This window comes from Tamandua tetradactyla, chromosome 1 (assembly GCF_023851605.1).
Source record: "Tamandua tetradactyla isolate mTamTet1 chromosome 1, mTamTet1.pri, whole genome shotgun sequence".
NCBI lineage: Eukaryota > Metazoa > Chordata > Mammalia > Pilosa > Myrmecophagidae > Tamandua > Tamandua tetradactyla.
The window spans coordinates 200,816,291-200,841,345 of NC_135327.1; the positions used below are offsets into that span (position 1 = coordinate 200,816,291).

At 36.8% G+C, this 25,055-nt stretch overlaps 1 pseudogene; it reads left to right on the forward strand.

The window, feature by feature from the left end:
* The first annotated feature begins 3,295 nt into the window (after positions 1-3,295).
* Positions 3,296-3,900, forward strand: LOC143687821 (translationally-controlled tumor protein-like; annotated as a pseudogene).
* Positions 3,901-25,055: the final 21,155 nt, after the last annotated feature.

Here is a 25,055-nt window from a genome sequence, read left to right on the forward strand (position 1 = left end):
TCTGTCTCCATGGAAACCATCTAATCAAAAGTTACCACTGGGCGGGCAGCGGTGACTCTATGACAGAGTTCTCACCTGCTGTGCCAGAGACCCGGCTTTGATTCCCAGTGCCATGCAAAAAAAAAAATTTACCACCCACAATTGGGTAGGTCACATCTCCATGGAAACAATAAAAAAGATCCCACCCAGCATATTGTTCAAGGATTAAAGAACATGGCTTTTCTGGGAAACATAATAGCTTCAAACCGGTACAGTTAGGGTTTAGCAAACTATGGCAATTAGCAATATCTAGCTGAAGGTTTCGTAGGAGTAGCCTTCAGAATAACCTCTTGGCTCCATTTGAACTCTCTTAGCTACTGAAATACTAGTTTGTTACATTTCTTTTCCCCCTTTTAATCCAGAAAGCATTGTCAATCCCTCAGTGCCAGGGCTAAGCTCAAACCCTGGGAGTCATTTCCTCCATTGTCAGGGAGACAGGGAAAACCCTGCACAGTACATTCTCCTTGAGCAGACCTTCCCGATAAAGGGTGAAGCTCAAGAAAATCTCTGTCTGGTTGCAAAATCAGGAAACAGACATCCCAGGAAGTAAATCCCAAAGCTGACATTTTAAAATATTAAAATATATGATGCACAATAAAAAAGTACAAGATAAAGAAACAGAAAATGATGGCTCATCCAAAGAAGAGGATAAAAATACCAGAAACACCAACAAAGAAGACAGAATGTGAACATACCAAACAAAGCTCTTCCAAAAATGATGTTTGAAATACTTAAGGAGATGAAAGAAAGTACAGAGAAAGAACTACAGAATGTTAGGAAAACAATAAATGTATAATATGAGAGTCTAAGCAAAGAGATAGAAATTTTAAAAAGGAGTCAAACAGAACTGCTAGAGTTGAAGACCAAAAAAATTGAAATGCAAAATACCCAAGAGGGTTTCAAGAGTAGAATGGTATTGGCAGAAGAAAGAATCAGTGAACTTGGAGACAAGACAAGACAATGAAATGAGTCAGACTGAGGAGCAGAAAGGAAAAAAAGATATATTAAATGCAAAAATAGCCTAAGACAAAAAGTGATTATTTCAGCAGTCAGAAGAGAGAATTTTCATCGTGACTTCAATGAGCCAGGTTTTCCTGGGGAATTCATCAAAACCTTCAGCCTGCCCTATGAAATTTGGACCTATGCTTTCTCACAATTGCATGAGACACTTTCATAAAATCTCATAATACTTACAAATACCTCCTATTGGTTCTGTGACCCTAGAAAACCCTGACTAATACTGATATACATATATACATTTTTTAATAGCCTAAGACCATCAAGCACACCAATATACACATGGGGGTCTCAGAAGGAGAAGAAAGAAAAGAAGGGGCAGAAGGAATAGTCAAAGAGATAATGACAGAGACGTTCCAGAAGTTAGCAAAAGACACAAATGCACACATTCAAGAAGCTCAGAGAACACCAAACAGGACAAACATGAAGAAAAATACACCCCATCATATATTCACTGCATTATCAAATGCAAAAAACAAGGAGAGAGTTCTGAAAGCTCGAAGAGAAAAGTAACAAATTACATACAAGGGAATCCCAGTAAGATCAAGTGTTGATTTCTCATCAAAAACCATGGAGGCAAGAAGGCAGTGGGTTGAAATACTTAACATGCTGAAGGAAAACAATTGCCAGCCAAGAATCTTATACCCAGGAAGACTCTCCTTTTAAAATGAGGGGGAGATTAAGACATTCTCAGATAACAAAAGCTGAGGGAGTTCATCACCACTAGACCAGCCCAGCAAACAATGCTAAAGGGAGTTTTTCAAACCGAAATGAAAGGACACTAGACAGTGATTCAAAGCAGCATAAAGAAATAAAGACCTGCAGTAAGGTAACCATTTGGGTAATTATAAATGCCAGTGTAATTGTATTGTATTGTTTGGTACGTAACTCCATTTTCTTCCTTCCTACTGGAGCTAAAATGCAAATGCATAAAAATTCATGATAAATCTAGGTTTTTGGACATACAATGTCTAGAATGGTAGAATAAAGACCTGTATTATCAATAGTGACTTTAAAAGTAACTGGATTAGGGTGCACGGGTAGTTCAGTGATTAGAATGCCCACCTTTCATGTGGGAGACCCAGGTTCGATTCCCGGACCATGCACCAAGATAAATAAATAAATAACTGGATTAAACTCTCCCATCAAAACACAGAGATTGGCAGAATGGATAAAATGCATGGCCCAAATATATGCTGCCTGCAAGAGACTCACCATAAGGTCAAAAATATAAGTAGACTGATGGTGAAAGTATGGGAAAAATATGCCATGCATGTAGTAACCAAAAGAAAGCTGGAGAAGCTATATTACTATCAGATAAAATAGGCTGTAAGTAAAAAACAGGTATGAGGGACAAAGATGGTCATTACATACTGATAATGGGGACAATTCAATAGGAAGGTGTAACATTGTAAATATATGTGTACTTAGCATCAGAGTCCCAAAATATATGAAGCAAATACAGATTTGGGGCGGGCCACGGTGGCTCAGCAGGCAAGAATGCTCGCCTACCATGCCAGAGGACCCGGGTTCGATTCCCGGTGCCTACCTATGTGGAAAAAAAAAACTAAATACAGATTTGTAGGGAGAAATTGATGGTTCCACATTAATAGTAGGAGACTTTACACACCACCCTCAATAATAGACAGAACATCTAGTCAGAAGATCAATAAGAAAGTGCAGGATTTGAATGATATATCAAACCAACCGACCTAATAGTCTTAAACTAAACACTGCATCCAACAGAAACAGAACATGTATGCTTCTTAAGTGCACACGGAACATTCTCTAAGATAGGCCATATGTTAGGTAGCAAAACAAGTCCAATAAATTAAAAAATATTGAAATCGTGCAATGTATATTCTTCAACTACAATGGAATGAAGCTAGAAATCAATAACAGGGAGAAAGGGAAAATTCATAAATAAGTGGAAATTAAACATGCTCTTGAACAACTAATGGGTTAAAAAGGAAATCAAAAGTGAAATCAGGAAAATCTTGAGGCAAATGAAAATGAAAATACAACATACCAAAACTTATGGCATGCCACGCATGCAGTGCTGAGGGGGAAATTTATACCTCTGGTGTTTACATCAAAAAGGAAGAAAGAGCTTTTCCACCCACTGCCCCCCTACCCTCAGCACTGCTAGGCTGCTCCACGCTTCTGCGCTCGGGGCTCCCGGCTCCTGCCAAGCCAGCACTACCCACGCTGCCTAGCTCCAGCTGCCATCACGATCATCTACCAGGACCTCATCAGTCATAAGGAGATGTTCTCTGATATTTACAAGATCCGGGAGCTCGCAGCCGGGCGATCTCCAGCTGCTGGAGGGCAAGATGGTCAGCAGGACAGAGGGTGGTGTTGATGACATGCTCATTGGTGGAAATATCTCTGCCCAAGGCCCGGAGGATGAAGGCACCAGAAGTGCGGTCATCATCAGTGTTGCTATTGTCATGAACTGTCACCTGCAAGAGGCCGGCTTCACAAAAGAAGCCTTCAAGAAGTACATCAAAGATGACATGAAATTGATCAAAGGGAAACTTGAAGAACAGAGATCAGAAAGAATAAGACCTTATATGACAGAGGCATAAAAATCAAGCATATCCTTGCTAATTTCAAAAATGATCAGTTCTATATTGCAGAAAACATACATCCGGATCGTATGGCCGTTCTCAACTACCGTGAGGATGGTGTGACCCCATATATGATTTTCTTGAGGGATGGTTTAGAAATGGAGAAATGTCAATGATCTTGCAATTCCTTGAATCTCTCTATCACCTTTCATCATAACTGGCTGCTGCTTTTCATCAACACAATGCCAGGACTTAGACAGATGGATTGATGCCATCTTGAACTCATTTATTTTGACCTTGATTTATGTGGAGTAGAGACGTAGTTTTTACGGAAAACATGTCATGTTGCTTGTCTAAAAGTAAAAATGCATTTAAACTCATTTGCGAAAATGCCACTTAGTTTAATATATTTAAAGTAAATTCATTCTGTAGTGTTCTTGGACAAGCTAGACCTGTTTGTAGATTACCATACAGCAAATTACTGTCTTCAAATCATGTCTACAGTTAACCTGTTTTTGGAACTGAAATATAAAAACAAGAACCAAAAGTCTAAGTTCTGACTTGAAAGGAGGAGATGATGTTCACAGCAGTGCCATCATTTAATTTGGATCTTTATACATTTCATCATCTACAAACAGCAGTGCATAACTCTGAAAGAGTTTTACCGAAAGAATAAAGAGACTACAAAACAGTTGGAAACTAAGCATTGTCTGAACTTATTTATCCTAAGTCAAGTAGAACCAAATTCTAGAGAAATTTATTTTAGAAGTCTCCTGGAATAAATGGCAAACTCCCTGGCTCTGGGATAGTAACTATGGAACAGGGGTCAGGCAAACTGGCCTGTCCTCTCACTGGCTTTTGTACAACTCATGAACTAAGATGGTTTTACATTTTTTAATGGTTGTAAAAAATTAAAACACTTTGTTGGAATTTTTTTTTTTTTACATTTTTTTTGTTTACATGGGCAGGCACCGGGAATCGAACCCGGGTCCTCGGGCATGGCAGGCAAGCATTCTTACCTGCTGAGCCACCGTGGCCCACCCACTTTGTTGGAATTTAAATTCCAGTGTCCAGTTTTATTGGAATGCAGGCATCCTCTTTTGATTAATGGATTGTCCACAGCTGCCTTCACACAACAGCAGAGTTGAATGGTCGGACAGATTGTAGGGCTTGCAAAGCCCAAGATAATTAATTACGAGGCAGCCTTTTACAGAGAAGGTCTGCCAACCTCTGCTGTTGAAGATGAAATTGTAGAGGGAATATGGAGCTGGTGGGCAGAAGAGAAAGTAACTTTGTCAATATATTGTATCTGATATGTGACACCTGAGACTCAGTGTTTGAGCTCTAAAGCTATGAAAGTCAGCACTACCCCATACAGGAACTGTTTAAAAAGTTGAAAAAGTGATCAGACGTTGAGTAGAGACATGAAGGACACTGATCTGGATAGGACTAAGGTATGTCAGAAGACTGGGTAAAGGATAATATTATTCATGTCTTAAACCTTCAACTTCTGTTTATTTGGTGCACATTTTCTATTTTGGGTAGTGTATTTCCTAATTTAACTTGTATGTTCAGTACGTGGAATCTTGACTAGGGCATGAGATTTTGTTGGTTTGTCCAGGTTAGTGTGATGCCCGAATAAATCCCAGAGAGATTTGGACAATGAATAAAGAAGTATTTGCAAATTCCCCTTGGGGGAATGGGGGAAAAGGTGACAATATTCAACTTTCCAGTATGGAGAATTTCTGATGTTCTAACAAGCAGTGGGAACAACCACATCAATAGGCCAAGCCTTCGATCTTGGGGGTTGCCCCTATGAAACTTATTCCTGCAAAAGATAGGCTAAGCCTACTTAAAATTATGCCTAAGAGTCACCCCCAAAGAACCCCTTTTGTTGCTCAGATGTGGCCTCTCTCTCTCTAAGCCGACACAGCAAGCGAAATCACTACCCTCCCCCTCTATGTGGGACACGACTACCAGGGGTATAAACCTCCCTGGCAACATGGGACAGAAATCCCAGGATGAGACGGGCCCAGCATCAAGATATTGAAGAGAGAAATGGGACAAAGTAAAGTAGAGTGGCTGAGAGATTTCAAACAGATTCGAGAGGTTATCTTGGAGGTTATTCTTACTCATTACATAGATATCCCCTTTTCAGTTTATGGTGTATTGGAGTGGCTGGAGGAAAGTACCAGAATGGTAGAGCTGTGTTCCTATAGCCTTGTTTCTTAAGATGATTGTATAATTATATAGCTTTTATAATGTGACTGTGTGATTGTGAAAATCTTGTGTCTGGTGCTCCTTTTACCTAGGGTATGGACAGATGAGTAAAAAATATGGATAAAAAAATAATAATAGAAGAAAATAAATTAATGTAATACACCATATCAACAAATCAAAGCAGAAAAATCACATGATCATCTCAATTGATGCAGAGAAGACATTTGACAAGATTCAACATCCTTTCCTGTTGAAAACACTTCAAAAGATAGGAATACAAGGGAACTTCCTTAAAATGATAGAGGGAATATATGAAAAACCCACAACTAATATCATCCTCAATGGGGAAAAATTGAAAACTTTCCCCCTAAGATCAGGAACAAGACAAGGATGTCCATTATCACCACTATTATTCAACATTGTGTTGGAGGTTCTAGCCAGAGCAATCAGACAAGAAAAAGAAATACAAGGCATCAAAATTGGAAAGGAAGAAGTAAAACTATCACTGTTTGCAGATGATATGATACTATATGTCGAAAACCCGGAAAAATCCACAACAAAACTACTAGAGCTAATAAATGAGTACAGCAAAGTAGCAGGTTACAAGATCAACATTCAAAAATCTGTAGCATTTCTATACACTAGTAATGAACAAGCTGAGGGAGAAATCAAGAAACGAATCCCATTTACAATTGCAACTAAAAGAATAAAATACCTAGGAATAAATTTAACTAAAGAGACAAAAAACCTATATAAAGAAAACTACAAAAACTGTTAAAAGAAATCACAGAAGACCTAAATAGATGGAAGGGCATACCGTGTTCATGGATTGGAAGACTAAATATAGTTAAGATGTCAATCCTACCTAAATTGATTTACAGATTCAATGCAATACTAATCAAAATCCCAACAACTTATTTTTCAGAAATAGAAAAACCAATAAGCAAATTATCTGGAAGGGCAGGGTGCCCTGAATTGCTAAAAACATCTTGAGGAAAAAAAACGAAGCTGGAGGTCTTGCGCTGCCTGACTTTAAGGCATATTATGAAGCCACAGTGGTCAAAACAGCATGGTATTGGCATAAAGATAGATATATCGACCAATGAAATCAAATAGAGTGCTCAGATATAGACCCTCTCATCTATGGACAATTTGATCTTTGATAAGGCAGTCAAGCCAACTCACCTGGGACAGAACAGTCTCTTCAATAAATGGTGCCTAGAGAACTGGATATCCATATGCAAAAGAATGAAAGAAGACCCATATCTCACACCCTATACAAAAGTTAACTCAAAATGGATCAAAATCTAAACATTAGGTCTAAGACCATAAAACAGTTAGAGGAAAATGTACGGAGATATCTTACAATTGGAGGCGGTTTTATGGACCTTAAACCTAAAGCAAGAGCACTGAAGAAGGAAATAAATAAATGGGAACTCCTCAAAATTAAACACTTTTGTGCATCAAAGAACTTCATCAAGAAAGTAGAAAGACAGCCTACACAATGGGAGACAATATTTAGAAATGACATATCAGACAAAGGTCTAGTATCCAGAATTTATAAAGAGATTGTCCAACTCAACAACCAAAAGACAGCCAGCCCAATTACAAAATGGGAAAAAGACTTGAACAGACACCTATCAAAAGAGGAAATACAAATGGCCAAAAGGCACATGAAGAGATGCTCAATGTCCCTGGCCATTAGAGAAATGCAAATCAAAACCACAATGAGATATCATCTCACACCCACCAGAATGGCCATTATCAACAAAACAGAAAATGACAAGTGCTGGAGAGGATGCGGAGAAAGAGGCACACTTATCCACTGTTGGTGGGAATGTCAAATGGTGCAACCACTGTGGAAGGCAGTTTGGTGATTCCTCAAAAAGCTGAATATAGAATTGCCATACGACCCAGCAATACCATTGCTGGGTATCTACTCAAAGGACTTAAGGGCAAAGACACAAACGGACATTTGCACACCAATGTTTATAGCAGCATTATTTACAATTGCAAAGAGATGGAAACAGCCAAAATGTCCATCAACAGACAAGTGGCTAAACAAACTGTGGTATATACATACAATGGAATATTATGCAGCTTTAAGACAGAATAAACTTATGAAGCATGTAATAACATGGATGGACCTAGAGAACATTATGCTGAGTGAGCCTAGCCAAAAACTAAAGGACAAATACTGTATGGTCCCACTGATGTGAACCGACATTCGAGAATAAACTTGGAGTATGTCATTGGTAACAGAGTCCAGCAGGAGTTAGAAACAGGGTAAGATAATGGGTAATTGGAGCTGAAGGGATACAGACTGTGCAACTGGACTAGATACAAAAACTCAAAAATGGACAGCACAATAATACCTAATTGTAAAGTAATCATGTTAAAACACTGAATGAAGCTGCATCTGAGCTATAGGGTTTTTTTTTTTGTCTGTCTGTTTGTCTTTTTTTTTTTTTACTATTATTATTATTTTTATTTTTTTCTCTATATTAACATTCTATATCTTTTTCTGTTGTTTTGCTAGTTCTTCTTCTAAATCGATGCAAATATACTAAGAAATGATGATCATACATCTATGTGATGATGTTAAGAATTACTGATTGCATATGTAGAATGGAATGATTTCTAAATGTTGGGTTAACTTCTTTTTTTTCTTTTCTTTAATTAATAAAAATAATAATAATAATAATAATAATAATATAATAATAATAATAATGGGGTAACAAAGGTTAAAATAAATTGGGTAGATGGAAATACTAGTGGTCAATGAGAGAGAGAGGTGAGGGGTATGGTACCTATGAATTTTTTCTATTTTCTTATTTACCTCTTTTTCTGGAGTGATGCAAATGTTCAAAAAATGATCATGGTGATGAATGCACAACTATGTGATGCTATTGATTGTATACCATGTATGGAATGTTTGTATGTTAAGAATGTTTATGTGTCTGTATGTTGTTTTATTAACAACATATTAAAAATATATATATACTGTATCTGAAAAGGCTGTATATATCAGAATGAACATGAAAATGCTCTGAACATAAAAATGCATCTCTGACCGACCTTGAGTGACTAATGTCTGCTGCTACAGACATTTCTACAATATATGCAAGAAAAAAAGGTCCACATGCTTTCTGTCTAATTGTGACAGCCAAGATTGAGTGAGGAAATACAAGAAATTCTAAAAATATAGGGAAGGGGAAGTAATCTTTGCAACTCAGAAATAAACTTTAAATAACAAATAGCAAAAAAAAAAAAAGACTTCAAATCAGATTCCTCAAACCTCAACACTAGAAGAACTAGAAAAAGAAGAGCAAACTAAACCTTAAACAAGTAGAAGGAAGGAAATAACAAAGAGTGGAGCAGAGATAAATGAAATAGAAAAGTAAAACAATAGGGAGAAACAACAAAACCAAAACCAAAAGTTGGTTCTTTGAAAAGATCATCAAAATCAACAAACCTTCATCTAGACTGACAAAGAAAAAGAAAAGACTGGACACAAATAATGAAAATCAGACATGAAAGAAGGAACATTACTACTGACCCCACTGAAATAAAAAGGGCTATAAGAACAATTGTATGCCAATAAATTAGATAATCTAGATAAAATGGATAAATTCCTACAGACAGACAGACTACCTACTTAGACTCAAGAAGAAATAGGAGATCTCAAAAACCAATAACTAATGAAGGTAGTAATCAAAAGCTTCCCAACAAAGAAAAACCCAGGACCAGATGGCTTTACAGGGGAATTCTATCAAACATTCCAAGAAGACTTAACTTCAATTTTGCTCAAACCTTCCAAAAAGTTGAAGAGGAGGGAGTACTCCTTAACTCATTCTACATGCCAACATCACCCTCATACCAAAGTCAGAAAGAGATACCACAGGAAAAAAAAACCTACAGACTAATATCTCTTATGAATATATTCTATATAACTACAGAAATATCTATATATCTATAGAAGCAAAAGTCCTCAACAAAATACTAGCAAACTGAATCCAATAGCATATTAAAAGAATTATACAGGGTGCACGGGTGGTTCGGTGGTAGAATGCTTGCCCTCCATACAGGAGACCCAGGTTCAGTTCCTGGACCAGGCACCCCTCCCCCTCCTCCGAGAAAAGAATTATACACCATGATCAAGTGGGATCTATCCCTCGTATGCACAGTTGGTTCAACATAAGAAAATCAACTAATGTAATATATCATATTAACAGAATGAAGGAAAAAACACCTGATTATCTTAATCAATGCAGAAAAGGCATTGACAAAATACAGCATCCTTTCTTGATAAAAATACTTTGAAAGATAGGAATAGAAGAAAACTTCCTCAACATGATAAAGGACATATATGAAAAAAACCACAGCTAATATCCTACTTAATGGTGAAAGACTGAAAGTTTTCCCTCTATGATCTGTAACAAGAAAAGTATGCCCACTGTCACCACTGTTATTCAGCATTGTACTAGAAGTTCTTGCCAGAGCAATTATGCAAGAAAAAGGGGGGGAAAAGCCATCCTAATTGGAAAGGAAGAAGTAAAACTCCCTATTTGCAGATAATATGATCCTATATACAGAAAATCCTGAAACATACACAACAAAGTTCATAGAGCTAATAAATGAATTCAGCAAATTGTCAGGGTACAAGATCAACACCCCAAAATCAGAAGGGTTTCTATATACAAGCAATGAACAACAGAAACAAAAGATCAAGAAAAAATTCCATTTACAACAGCAGCTAAAAGAATCAAATATCTAGGAATAAATCTAACCGAGGATGTAAAAATGCAGGAAACTACAAATCATTGTTGAAAGAAAAAAAAATTGAAGAGGCCCTATATAAATGGATTGGATATTAAAATGACCCGAAGCAATTTATACATTCAATGTAATCCCAATCAAAATCGCAACAACCTTCCTTACAGAAATGGAAAGCCAATCATTAAATTGATACGGAAGGATAAGTGTCCTTGAATAGCTAAAGCCATCTTGAAAAAGAAGAACGAAGTTGGAGGATTATCACAAAGCCACAGTAATCATAACAGCATGGTACTGGCACAAGGAAAGACATCTATATGGAATAGAATTGAGAATTTATAAATCAGTCCTCACATTTATGGCCAACTGATTTTTGCAGTTCTTTTCTTTTCCATGGGAATCGAACCCAGGTCTCCAGCATAGCAGGCAAGAAATCTGCCACTGAGTCATTGTCACACCGCCCTGGCCTACTGATTTTGACAAGGTAGCAAAGACTATCAATGGGAAAGAATAGTCTCTTTAACAAATGATACTAGGAAAACTGGATCTCTGTTTGCAAAAAAAGAGAGAGAGAGAGAGAAAGAGAGAACCCTTATCTCACACCCTATACAAAAATCAACTCAAAATTGATCAAAGACCTAAATATAAGAGCTTGAACTATCAACTCCTAGAAGATAATGTAGGGAAGCATTTTGGGACCTTGAATTAGGCAATGGTTCCTTAGACTTTACACCCAAAGCACAAGCAAAAAAGAAAAAAAAAAAACAGATAAATGGGACCACATCAAAATCAAAAGCTTTTTTTTTCTTCAAATGACTTTATCATGAAAGTAAGAGGACAGCCTATACAATGGGAGAAAATATTTGTAAACCACATATCCAATAAAGGATTACTGTTCAGAATATACAAAGAAGTCCTTCAGCTTAACAAAACGACAAAATAACCCAATGTTAAAATGGGCAAAAGACGAATAGCTATCTCCCCAAAGACGATATACAAATGGTCAAAAAGCACATGAAAAAATGCTAAACATCATTTGCCATCAGGGAAATGCAAATCAAAACCACAATTAGATGCCATTCACACCCATTAGAATGACATACTTAAAAAAAAAACGGAAAATAGGAAGTGTGGGAGGGGATGTGGAGAAATAGGAACACTCATTCACTGTTGATAGCAATGTAACATGGTGCAGCAGCTGTGGAAGACAGTTTGGAAGTTTCTCAGAAAGCTAAGTATAGAACTACTATATGACCTGACAATCCCACTGCTATGAATATACCCCAAAGAATTGAAAGCAGGTGCTCCAACAGATATTTTCACACTGATGTTCATGGCAGCATTATTCACCATTGCCAAAAATGGAAGCAACCCAAGTGTCCACCAACAGATGAATGAATAAATAAAATATGGTATATACATGCAGTGGAATATTATTCAGCCGAAAAAAGGAATGAATCCTGATACATGCAACAATATGGATGAACCTTGAAGACATCATGTTGAGTGAAATAAACAATACTCAAAAGGACAAATATAATACAATCTGACTGATTTGAAACAATTAGAATTAGCAAATTTGTAGAGTCAGAATCTAGAATATACATTATCAGGGAATGGGGTGGGGATAGGGAATGGGAAGTTAGGCTTAAAATGTTCACAGTCCCTATTTGGAATGACGGAAATATTTTGGTAGTGGATGGTGGTGACGGTAGCACAACATTATGACCATAACTGACAACACTGAAACATGTATCTGAATATGATTAAAAGGGGTAATGTTAGATTGTGCATATGGTAACAGAATAAAACTTTTTTTAATCCATGGAACTTTACTACACAAACAGTGAACTCTAATTTAAACCATGAACTTCAATTAACAATGTTATTATAAAAATGTGGGTTTTGAAATTTTTATTAATAAAATCGATCAACATACAATGTGAACATTCTTAACATATGAACATTCCATACTTGGTGTGCAATCAGTGGCTCACAATATGATCACATAGTTGTATATTCATCACCACAATCATTTCTCAGAACATTTACATCACTCCAGAAAAAGAAATAAAAAGATGAAACTCATACATACCATAACCCTTTCCCCTTCCTCTCATTGATCACTAGTATTTCCCTCTACCCAATTTATTTTAACATTTGTTTCCTCTATTATTTATTTATTTTTATCCATATTTTTTTACTCATCTGTCCATACCATAGATAAAAGGAGCATCAGAACAAGGTTTTTACAATCATGTAGTCACTTTGCGAAAGCTATGTCATTATATGATCATCTTAAAGAAACAGGGGTTATTTATATAATGCATAAGGATAACCTCCAGGATAACCTCTCAACTCTATCTGAAATCTCTCAATCACTAACACTTTATTTTGTTTCATTTCTCTCTTCCCCCTTTCAGTCGAGAAGTTTTTCTCAGTCCCTTGATACTGAGTTCCACCTCATTCTAGGATATCTGTCCCACGTTGACAGGTAGGTTTATACCCCTGGGAGTCATGTCCCACGTAGAGATAGGGAGGGAGGGAGTTTGCTTGCCATGTTGGCTGAGAGATAGGCCACATCTGAGTAGCAAAAGAGGTTCTCTGGGGGTGATTCTTAGACTTAATTTTAAGTGGACTTAGCCTATCCTTGGGGATAAGTTTCATTTGAACAAGCCCGAAGTTTGAGGGTTCAGCCTATTGATTTTGTTGTCCTCACTGCTTGCGAGAATATGAGGGCTTCTCCAAATGGGGAAGATGAATTTTCCCCCTTTCTCACCATTCCCCCAAGGGGACTTTGCAAATACAATTTTTATTCACTGTTCAAATCACTCTGGGATTTATCGGGGCATCACTCTGGACAAACCTACAAAATCTCATGCCCTACTCAAGGTTCCATGCACTTATGGTGTTCAATTAAACTGTCCATATAAGTTATATTAAGAAATGCACTAGTTGAAATAAAAATTTTGTACCAAATAAACATTTTTGCTTTAGTCTCACACATTAGTTAAAGTTTTAAAATATGAATTACCATCCATTTTAAACACCCTGCAATATTGACATTCTTTTGTTCTTCCTCACGCAAAAACATTTTCTAATTTGTACATTTAGTCACTATCATTGTACACTCTAGGCATTCCTAGATTATACCATCTCAGTCTTTATCATCTACTTTCCTTCTGAATTCATTTGTACCTCCAGCCCTCCTCCCTCTATTGGTCTCACATTCAGCTTCATTCAGTGTACTAACATTATTGTTAGGTAGTATTGTGCTATCAATTTCTGAATTTTTACAATTAGTCCTGTTGCACAATCTGTAACCCTTCAGCTCCAATTACCTGATATCTACCCTATTTCTATTTCCTGATATTCTCTGTTCTTAACTGAAATTATCCAAGTTCATTCATTAATGTTAGTTCATATCAGTGAGATCAGACAGTATTTACCCTTTTGTTTCTGGCTAATCTAACTCAGCATAATGTTCTCAAAGTCCATCCATATTGTTACATACTTCATAATTTTATTCTGTCTTACAGCTGCATAATATTCCATCCTATGTATATACCACAGCGTGTTTAGCCACTCGTCTGTTGATGGACATTTTGGCTGTTTCCATCTCTTCACAATTGTAAATAATGCTGCTATAAACATTGGTGTGCAAATGTCCGTTTGTGTCCTTGCCCTCATGTCCTCTCAGTAGATACTTAGCAATGGTATTGCTAAATCATATGGCAATTCTATACTTAGCTTCCTGAGGAACCACCAAACTGCCTTTCATAGCAGTTGTACCATTTTACATACCCACCAACAGTAGATAAATGTGCCTCTTTCTCCACATCCTCTCCTGCACTTGTCATTTTCTGTTTTATTGAAAATGGCCATTATGGTGGGTGTAAGATAATATCTCATTGTGGTTTTGATTTGCATTTCCCTAATAGCTAGGGAAGTTGAGCATCTTTTCATGTGCCTTTTGGACATTTGTATTTCTTCTTCTGAGAAGTGTCTGTTCATGCCTTTTGCCCATTTTGTAATTGGGTTGTTTGTCTTTTTGTTGTTGAATTGAACAATCTCTTTATATATTCTGGATACAAGACCCTTATCTGATAGGTCGTTTCCAAATAGTGTCTCTCATTGTGTAGGCTGTCTTTTTATTTTCTTGACAAAGTTCTTTGATGCACAAATGTGTTTAATTTTGAGGAGTTCCCATTTATTTATGTATTTCTTCAATGCTTGTGCTTTGGGTGTAAGATTGAGGAAATTGCCTCCTGTTATAAGATTTATAAGATATTTCTCTACATTTTCTTCTAATAGTTTTGTGGTCTTAGATCTAATGTTTAGGTCTTTGATCTATTCTGAGTTATTTTTTTTACAGGGTGTGAGATATGGACCCTCTTTCATTCTTTTGCATGTGGATATCCAGTTCTCTAGGCACCATTTATTAAAGAGACTGTTCTGTCCCAGGTGAGTTGGCTTGATTGCCTCATCAAAGACCAATTGCCCATAGATGAGAGGATTTATATCTGAACACTCTATTTGATTCCATTGGTCAGTATATCTACCTTTATGCCAATACCATGCTGTTTTGATCACTGTCGCTTCATAATATGCCTTAAAGTCAGGGAGTGTGAGACCTCCAACTTCATTTTTCCTTCTCAGGATATTTTTAGCTATTCAGGTCACCCTGACCTTCCAGAAAAATTTGATTCTTGGTTTTTCTATTACTGAAAAGTAAGTTTTGGGGATTTTAATTGATATTGCACTGAATCTATAAACCAATTTAGGTAGAATTGACATCTTAACTAAATTTAGTCTTCCAATCCATGAACACAGTATGTCCTTCCATTTATTTAGGTCTTCTGTGATTTCTTTTAGCAATTTCTTATAGCTTTCTTTGAATAGGTCTTTTGTTTCCTTAGCTAAAGTTATTCCTAAATATTTTATTCTTTTGGTTGCAATTGTAGATGGAATTTTTTTTCTTCATTTCCCCCCTGGGATTGTTCATTATTAGTGTATAGAAACATTACAGATTTTTGAGTGTTGATCTTGTAACCTGCCACTTTGCTGTACTCATTTACTAGCTCTAGTAGTTTTGCTGTGGATTTTTCAGGGTTTTTGACATATAGTATCATATCATCTTCAAACAGAGAGTTTTACATCTTTCTTTCCAATTTTGATGCCTTGTATTTCTTTTTCTTCTCTAATTGCTCTGGTTAGAACTTCCAACACAATGTTGAATAACAATGGTGATAGTGGACAGCCTTGTCTTGTTCCTGATCTTAGGGGCAAAGTTTTCAGTTTTTCCCCATTGAGGGAATTTTTCCCCATTGATGTTACCTGTGGGTTTTTCATATATTCCCTTTATCATGTTGAAGAAGGTTCACTCTATTCCTATCCTTTGAAGTGTTTTCAACAAGAAAGGATGTTGAATTTTGTCAAATGCCTTTTCTGCATCAATCGAGATGATCATGTGGTTTTTCTGCTTTGATTTGTTTATATGGTGTATTACATTAATTGATTTTCTTATGTTGAACCATCCTTGCATACCCAGGATGAATCCTACTTGGTCATGGTGTATAATCCTTTTAATGTGCTGCTGGATTCGATTTGCAAGAATTTTGTTGAGGATTTTTGCATCTATATCTATTAAAGAGTTGGTCTGTAAAAATTTTTTTTCTTATATTATCTTTGTCTGGCTTTGGTATGAGGGTGATGTTGGCTTCGTAGAATGAGTTAGGTAGCTTCCCTCTTATGACGAGTTTGAGCAGGATTGGTACTAATTCTTTCTTGAATGTTTGGTAGAATTCATTTGTGAAGCTTTTCTTTTTAGATAGCTTCTTAATGACTAATTCAATTTCTTTACTTGTAATTGGTTTGTTGAGGTCATCTATTTCTTCTTGAGTCAATGTTGGTTGTTCATGCCTTTCTAGGAAGTTGTCCGATTTCATCTACATTGTCTAGTTTATTGGCAAAAAGTTGTTCATAATATCCTCTCATTACCTCCTTTTTTTCTGTGGGGTCAGTGGTTTTGTCTCCTCTTCCATTTCTGATTTTATTTATTTGCATCCTCTCTCTTCTTCTTTTTGTCAACCTCGCTAAGGGCCCATCATCTTATTGATTTTCTCATAGAACCAACTTCTGGTTTTGTTGATTTTCTTGATTGTTTCCATGTTCTCAATTTCATTTATTTCTGCTTTAATTTTCATTATTTCTTTCCTTTTGCTTGCTTTGGGGTTAGTTTGCTGTTCTTTCTCTAGTTCTTCCAAGTGGAGAGTAACTTCCTCAATTTTTGATCTTTCTTCTTTTTTGATATAGGCATTTAGGGCAATAAATTACCCTCTCAGCACTGCCTTTACTGCATTCCATAATTTTGATATGTTGGGTTTTCATTTTCATTTGCCTCAAGATATTTACTGATTTTTCTTGTAATTTCTTCCTTGATGACTGGTTGTTTAAGAGTGTGTTGTTGAGCCTCCATATATTTGTGAATTTTATGGCCCTCTGCCTATTATTGATTTCCAACTTCATACCTTTATGATCTGAAAAACTGTTTTGTATGATTTCAATGTTTTTAAATTTATTGAGACTTACTTTGTGACCCACTATATGGTCTCTCTTTGAGAATAATCCATGAGCACTTGAGAAAAGGGTGTATCCTGCTGTTGTGGGTGCAATGTTCTATAAATGTCTGTTAAGTCTAGTTCATCTATTTCAAATTCCCTGTTTCTTTATTAATCTTCTGTCTAGATGTTCTGTCCATTGATGAGAGCAGGGAATTGAAGTCTCCAACTATTATGGTAGATGTGTCCATTTCTCTTTTCAGTGTTTTCAGTGTTTGCCTCATGTATTTTGGAGCACTTTGGCTTGGTGCATAAATATTTATGATTGTTGTCTTCTTGTTGAATTGTTCTTTTTATTAATACAGTGTCCTTCTTTGCCTCTTTTAATTGTTTTACATATGAAGTCTAATTTGCTAGATATTAGTATAGCTACTCCTGCTCTTTTCTGATTGTTGTTTACATGAAATATCTTTTCCCAACCTTTCACTTTCAACCTATGTTTATCACTGGGTCTAAGATACATCTCCTGTAGACAGCACATAGATGGGTCCTGTTTTTTAATCTGTTCTGTCGGTCTGTGTCTTTTGATTGGGGAGTTTAATCCATTAACATTTAGTGTTATTACTGTAAGGACAGTACTTCTGCCATTTTTCCTTTTGGATTTTATATGTCATATCTAATTTTTCTTCTTTTAACCTTTACTGATAGTTTTGCCTTTTGGATTTTATATGTCATATCTAATTTTTCTTCTTTTAACCTTTACTGATAGTCTTCTTTTCTACACTCTCCTCCACATCTCTCTCTCCTGTCTTTTCCTATCTGTCTCTACTGCTCCCTTTAGTATTTCTTGTACAGCTGGTCTCTTGGTCACAAATTCTCTCAGTGATTTTTTGTCTGGAAATGTTTTAATTTCCCCCCTCATTTTTGAAGGAGAGTTTTGCTGGACATAGAATCTTGGTTGGCAGTTTTTCTCTTTTAGTAATTTAAATACATCATACCACTGTCTTCTTGCCTCCATGGTCTTGTATGTGATGGATTGCTTTTCTCTTGCTTCTTTCAAAATTCTCTCTACTCTTTGACGTCTGACATTCTGATAAGTAAGTATCTTGGAGTAGATCTATTTGGATCTATTCTATTTGGGATATGCTGTACTTCTTGGATCTGTAATGTTAAGCCTTTCATAAGAGTTGGGAAATGTTCAGTAATAATTTTCTCCATTAGTTTTCTCCTCCTTTTCCCTTCTCTTCTTCTTGGATGCCCACAACACATATATTTGTGTGCTTCACATTGTCATTCAAGTCCCTGAGTTCTGCTCATATTTTTCCATTCTTTTCCCTATATTTTATTTTGCTTATAAGATTTCAGATGTCCATCCTCCAGTTCACTAATCCTATCTTCTGTCTCTTGAAATCTAACATTGTAGGTTTCCATTGTTTTTTTTGTCTCTTCTACTGTGCCTTTCATTCCTGTAAGTTCTATGAGTTGTTTTTTCAGACTTTCAATTTCTTCTTTTTATTCATCCCTTGCCTTATTTATATCCTTCCTAAATTCATTGATTTTATTTTTGATAAGGTTTTCCATGTCTGTTAAAACATTCTGAATTAATTGTTTCAACTCCTGTATCTAATTTGAATAGTTGGTTTGTTCCTTTGACTGGGCCATATCTTCAGTTTTCCTAGTATGATTTGTTCTTTTTGTTGTTGTTGGTATCTAGGCATTTAATTTCCTTAATTAGTTTATTCTAGAGATTGTTTTCACTTTTTTTACCTAGTATTTTGTTGCTGGATGACATTGTTGTCTATCTGTTCTTTGACATTCAGTTCAGCTTATTCTAGACCTCTAGCTTAGGTTTTGTTTAACAGATCAGAATTTTTCAGTTCCTGTTTTCTTGTTTCTTGCCCTGCCTGTATGGTGCCTATTTTTCCCTTAAGGAGGGTCAATTTAGATATTATAGACCCTAGACAGATTTTACCAAACAAAACTGGCCTCCTCTCAGGGGGAAAGAGTCACCTGCATCAGTTTTCCCTGAGGATGGGACCCAGCAGGTTGAAAGACTTTCCTATGATGTCTCTGAACTCTGTGTTTTTCCTATCCTGCTCAGTATGTGGCTCTTGTCTGCCTGCATGTTCCACCAGCAAAAGTGATGTGGTACCTCTAACTTCAGCGGACTCTTCCTGCTGGGGATGTGGTTGAGACAGAGGAGAGGATGTAGGCTGGCTTTAATCACTTCAGTTTTCCAGATCCTTGGGTCTGAATTCCTTGAGAGAGGGATTCCACCTGAGCTGGGCCCCATCCCTCTCCTGGGGAAGGCACAGCTCCAGACAAACTCTCAGACAAGTTTAATTCTGCCCTTGCCTGGGGTAGTTGGAGCCTGAGAAGCCTTGCTATTGTATCCAAACAGTAGTCAAGCCGTAGAAATACAGCCACAAAAAAGAAAAGAAAAAAAAATCCTTTTAAGAGCAGAATCCCCATTCCTTGGGTTTGCCAATCAAGAGCATATATTGGTACGTTGCTCTGTGTGTCTCCAGATCCCATGTGCCCCTTTCTGTGCTGGTTTGAAAGGATGTATGTCTCCTAGAAAAGCCATGTTAATCCTAATCCCATTTTGTAAAGGCAGCCATTTCTTCTAATCCCTATTCAGTATTGTATGTTTGAAACTGTAATTAGATCATCTCCCTGGAGAAGTGATTTAATCAAGAGTGGTTGTTAAACTGGATTAGGTAGAGGCATGTCTCCATCCATTTGGGTGGGTCTTGATTAGTTTCTGGAGCCCTATAAAAGAGGTAACATTTTGGAGAAAGAAGAAGATTCGGAGAGAGCAGAGAATGCTGCAGCACCACGAAGCAAAGAGTTCACAGCCAGCAATCTTTGGAGATGAAGAAGGAAAATGCCTCCTGGGGAGCTTCATGAAACAGGAAGCCAGGAGAAGAAGCTAGCAGATGATGCCATGTCCACCATGTGCCCTTCCAGATGAAAGAGGAACCCTGACCGTGTTCGCCATGTGCCTTCTCACTTGAGAAAGAAACCCTGAACTTCATCAGCTTCCTTGAACCTGGATGCCTTAGATTGGACATTTCTATAGACTTGCTATAATTGGGACATTTTCTCGGCCTTAGAACTGTATACTACCAACTTATTAAATTCCCCTTTTTAAAAGCCATTCTGTTTCTGGTATATTGCATTCTACCAGCTAGCAGACTAGAACACTTTCCTTCAGGGCCCAGATGCTTTCAAATATTTTGTGCTGTCCAATCCAAAAAAAAACAGTGTTTTTTGCTTTTTCTTTTTCTGTCCTCCCTGCCCTCTCTGTGCCAGGGCAAAAACAAGCAACCTCAGCTTTTACTCGAGGTTCAGTTGAGCTGGGGGCCTATTTTTAGTAGTGAGAATTTGTTAATTATTTCCAGAGTTGGAACTTGGTTGTGCTCAGCCCTGATGCTAGTAAAGTCTCTTTCCTTTCCACTCTGGGAACCAGCCTGTGGGGGAGGGGTGCTGGCTGCCACGGCTTGGGAGACTTACAGTTCTGGGTAGGATCACAGCTGGTCCAGCTTGTCCAGACTGGTGTACACTGTGTGTCCTGTCACTGACATGGCACCACCAGTTGTTCTGTATTGTTCTTGGCTATTTACCTGCTGCTCTGGAGGACGAACTAAATCCTACACCTCACTAAGCCACCATATTGGCTCCATTCTCCAAAATTCTGCATCCCTAGCATCATTTTAAAAAAATGTTCCACACCAATGCAAGTGTTTGTTGGTGGGGTGGTGTATGGGTGTGCCAGTTTGAATCTGTCGTGTACACCAGAAAAGCCATGTTCTTTAATCCTCATTCAATATTGTGGGTGGGGCCTTCTTTATTGTTTTCATGGAATTGTGACCCACCCATTTGTGGGTGGTAACTTTTTCTTAGGTGGTTTCCATAGAGATGTGTGTCCATCCATTCAAGATGGGGCTGCTTGCTGGAGTCCTTTAAGACTGAACAATTTTGGAAAGAGCCTACAGTGCCAACAGAGCCACAGTCAGAGATCTTTGGAGAAGCAGAAGGAAAATTCCCCCTGAGAAGCCTTATAAAATGAATGGAGAAAGCTAGCAAAGTCACCCTGTGACCTTCCAGCTGAGAGAGAAACCGCAAACATCGGCGGCCCTTTCTTTGGACTTAAGGTATCTTTCTATGGATGCCTTAGTTTGGACATTTTCATGGCTTTAGAATTATAAACTTGCATTGTAATAAATTCCCTTTTTAAAAGCCATTCCATTTCTGGTATATTGCATTCCAGCAGCTATATTGCATTCCAGCAGCTTAACAAACTATTAATGGGAATCCTCTGTTTTATGCAAGATTTTTATGTAAACCCACAACTTCTCTAATAAGGGGGGAAAATAAACTGCTAGAATTAAAAGGAGAAATAGACAAATAGTTATAGTTGGAGAATTCATGTTTCTTCTCTAATAATCAGCATGAAAGTAGACAGAACACTAGTAAGGATATAGAAGATCTGAGTAACACTATCGACCAACTTGACCTAATTGCAACTATATGACGCTCCACCCCACAAAAGCAGAATATATATTTCTTTTCAAATACAGATGGAACATTCACCAAGATAAATCATATTCTAGGCCATAAAACAAATATTAATAAACTTAAATATACATATATATAATATAATATATAAATCATACAAAATGTGTTCTTTCATGATATGGAATTAAATCAGAAACAATAACAGTACAATATCTGGAAAATCCCCAAATATTTGGAAATTAATCAATACACATCCAAATAAGCTATGGATCAGAGAGGAAGCCACAAGGGTAAATAGAAAATATTTTTAATTGAACAAAATGAAAACACATGATAAAAACTTGTGGGTGCAGCTATAGCAGTACATACGGAAAATTTTATAGCACTAAATGTTTATATTAGAAAAGGAGAATAGTTAAAAATCAATGATCTAAAAAAAAAATTAGTGATCTAGGATTCCATGTAAGAAACTAAAAAAGGAAGGGCAAATTAAACTTAAAGCAAGCACAGGGAAAAATACAAAAAATAAGAGCAAGAATCAGTGAAATTAAAATCAGAGAAAAATATGAGATCAAAGACTGGTTCTTTGAATAGATTCATAGAATTAATAAAACTCTAGCCACGCTGATGAATAAAAAAAGAAAATACATATATTATCAATATCAGGAATGAAAAAAGGGACATCACTGTAGACATTTCAGACATTAAAAAGAATAAGGGGTGGATGGAGGTGGCAAAAGGTAAATGGACTGAGAAGCAGAAAGGCAAACTGTAGTGTATACATATTATAGGATATCGTGTGGCTGCAGAAAGGAACAAAGTCTTGAGGCACGCAACAAAGTGAATGAACCTTGGGGATAGTATGTTGTGCAAAGTAAGCAGAAACAAAAGGACAGATATTGTATGGTCGTTTTCAGAAAATATGTATAAGAAAATTGAGGCCTAGATTGTAAGCTCATATAGCAGTCACATTTAGTTCAGAGTTGTGATATTTCTAGATTTTGAGAGGCTGTGCTATTAATCCCAAAATTGTGTTATGTCTAGATTTTGAGAGGCTGTGCTATATGTTTATAACCTGGTATTTCCAGGCTTTGGCTACCTTAGGTGTGACACCTGAGACTCAGAGTTGAGTTCTGCAGCTCTGAAAGTCAGCACCGCTATATTCAACAACTGTTAAAGAAACTGAAAAAGAGAGCAACCTTCAATTAGAAATAAGAACAAAGCCGGTCTGATTGGAACTAAGGTAGATCAGAACAGTGGGTAAAGGATGATATTATCTGTATTTTAGAACTTTACCTATAGTGTGAGAACAAAGGAAAAGAACTTTATGTTGTTCAAAACTTCAATCTTCTGTAGCACACAATCTAACTCAACCTGCCTGTATTTAAACAACCCAAACACATGGAGTCCAGAATGGGAACAAGGTCTTGCAATTCTGTATAATTTAATTGAATACCCAGGTACATCCCAGTGCATGTTGGGCAGATAATTTTTAAATATTGGCAAAGTCCCTTGAGGGACTAGAAAAAAAATATGAAACTATTTTTTCAAACTACATTTTCCCAAACTTTTGCACTTGAGAAACCCCTGATACTGTTTCAAACATTAGGGACTCCCAAGATAATAGGCCAAGCCCTTGATCTTGAATCTTATTCTTATGAAACATATTTCTATAGTGGAAAAGCTAAGTCCACCTATAACTATGCCTAAGAGTTACTTCCAGAAAACCTCTTCTGTTACTCAGATGTGGCCTTTCTCTCTCTCTGGGCTGAACTCTGAAAGTAAAATCATTACCCTCCCCCTATATGGGACATGACATCCAGGGATGAAAATCTTCCTGGCAATGTGGGACATGACTCCCAAGAATGAGCCTGGCCTTGGGACCATGGGATTGACAATGCCTTCCTGACCAAAAGGGGGGAAAGAAGTATAACAAAATAAGGTATCAGTGGCTAAGAGAGTTCAAAAGGTGTCAAGATATTATTCTGGAGGCTACTATTATGCAAGCTGCAGCTAGATATTGCTAACTGCCACGGTTTGTCAAACCCCAACTAACATCATTCCTGTTAACCCTAAAGAACACTTAGGGCTCTATCTGAGATTCTACAGAAGTTTCATACGCTAAATTTACTTTCCAGAAACGTAAAACCTCCAGATGGTTCCTAGGCTGGATAAGTCCTTAAATCCAGATGGGTCAGCCTCTCCAAGCACATCAACTAGTTCTATCTCTCTATCCCATTCTGTCAGCCCCTTTTGTTGTTGTTGTTTTGTTTTTTTGCATGGGCAGACACTGGGAATAGAACCCAGGTCTCCAACATGGCAGGCAAGAACTCTGCCTGCTGAGCCACCATGGCCTGCCCTCAACCCTTCTTTTCAACATGAAAAAGTTAGGATGGGTACAGCCCAAATATCCTTAAAGATTGGAAGAAGGAGACGGAGGAGTTGTATCAGAGAAGATAGAATTTAACAAATGAGTAATACATTTGAATCATTATATTAATATTTATTTTAGTCTCCAGTGTCTTGGAGCAGCTAGAAGGAAAAATCTAAATATGCAGAACTGTAACCCATACCAAACTTTGAAGTCTGTTCTATAACTATTTGTTAAAATGTACTTAGAAATGTATTGCTTTTGTGTATATATGTTATATTCCACAATAAAAAAAGTTACAAAAAGAATAAGGGAAGACTATGAACAATTCTGTGCGCAAAGATTTGACAACACAGAACAAATGGGCAAATTCCTTGAAAGACAGACTGCTGAAGCTCACTCAAGAAGAAATAGGTAGCCTTTACTACATCTAGTAAAGAAACTGAATTTATCGATTATCATCCAATAAGAAAATCTCCAGGCTCAGTTGGCTTTCCTGGTAAATTATGCCCAACATTTAAATTAAAAATAATGTCAGTTCTACCCAACTTTTCCATAAAATGCAATAGGAGGGAATAGTTCCTGTTTTATTTTATGAGACAGGTATTATGCTGATATTCAAACCAAAGCCATTTAAAAAACAAGAAAAATACAGGCCAATATCCCTCATTAACATCGATGCAGAAATTTCCAATAAAATGTTAGTTAGCAAATCAAATCTTACAATACATGAAAAGGATAATAAATTATAACCAAATAGAGCTTGTCATATGAATGCAAGTCTAGTTCAACATTCAAAAATCAGTCGTTATAATCCATCATATCACTAAAGTAGAATGATACCAATATTTTCAGAAAAATTATTTGGCAGGATTCAACACCTCAAATCATTTGACAGGATTTAGCATCTATTCATGACACTGAATCCTGATCTCAGCAAACGATGAATAGTAGGGATCTTAACCTAATGAAGGGTATCAT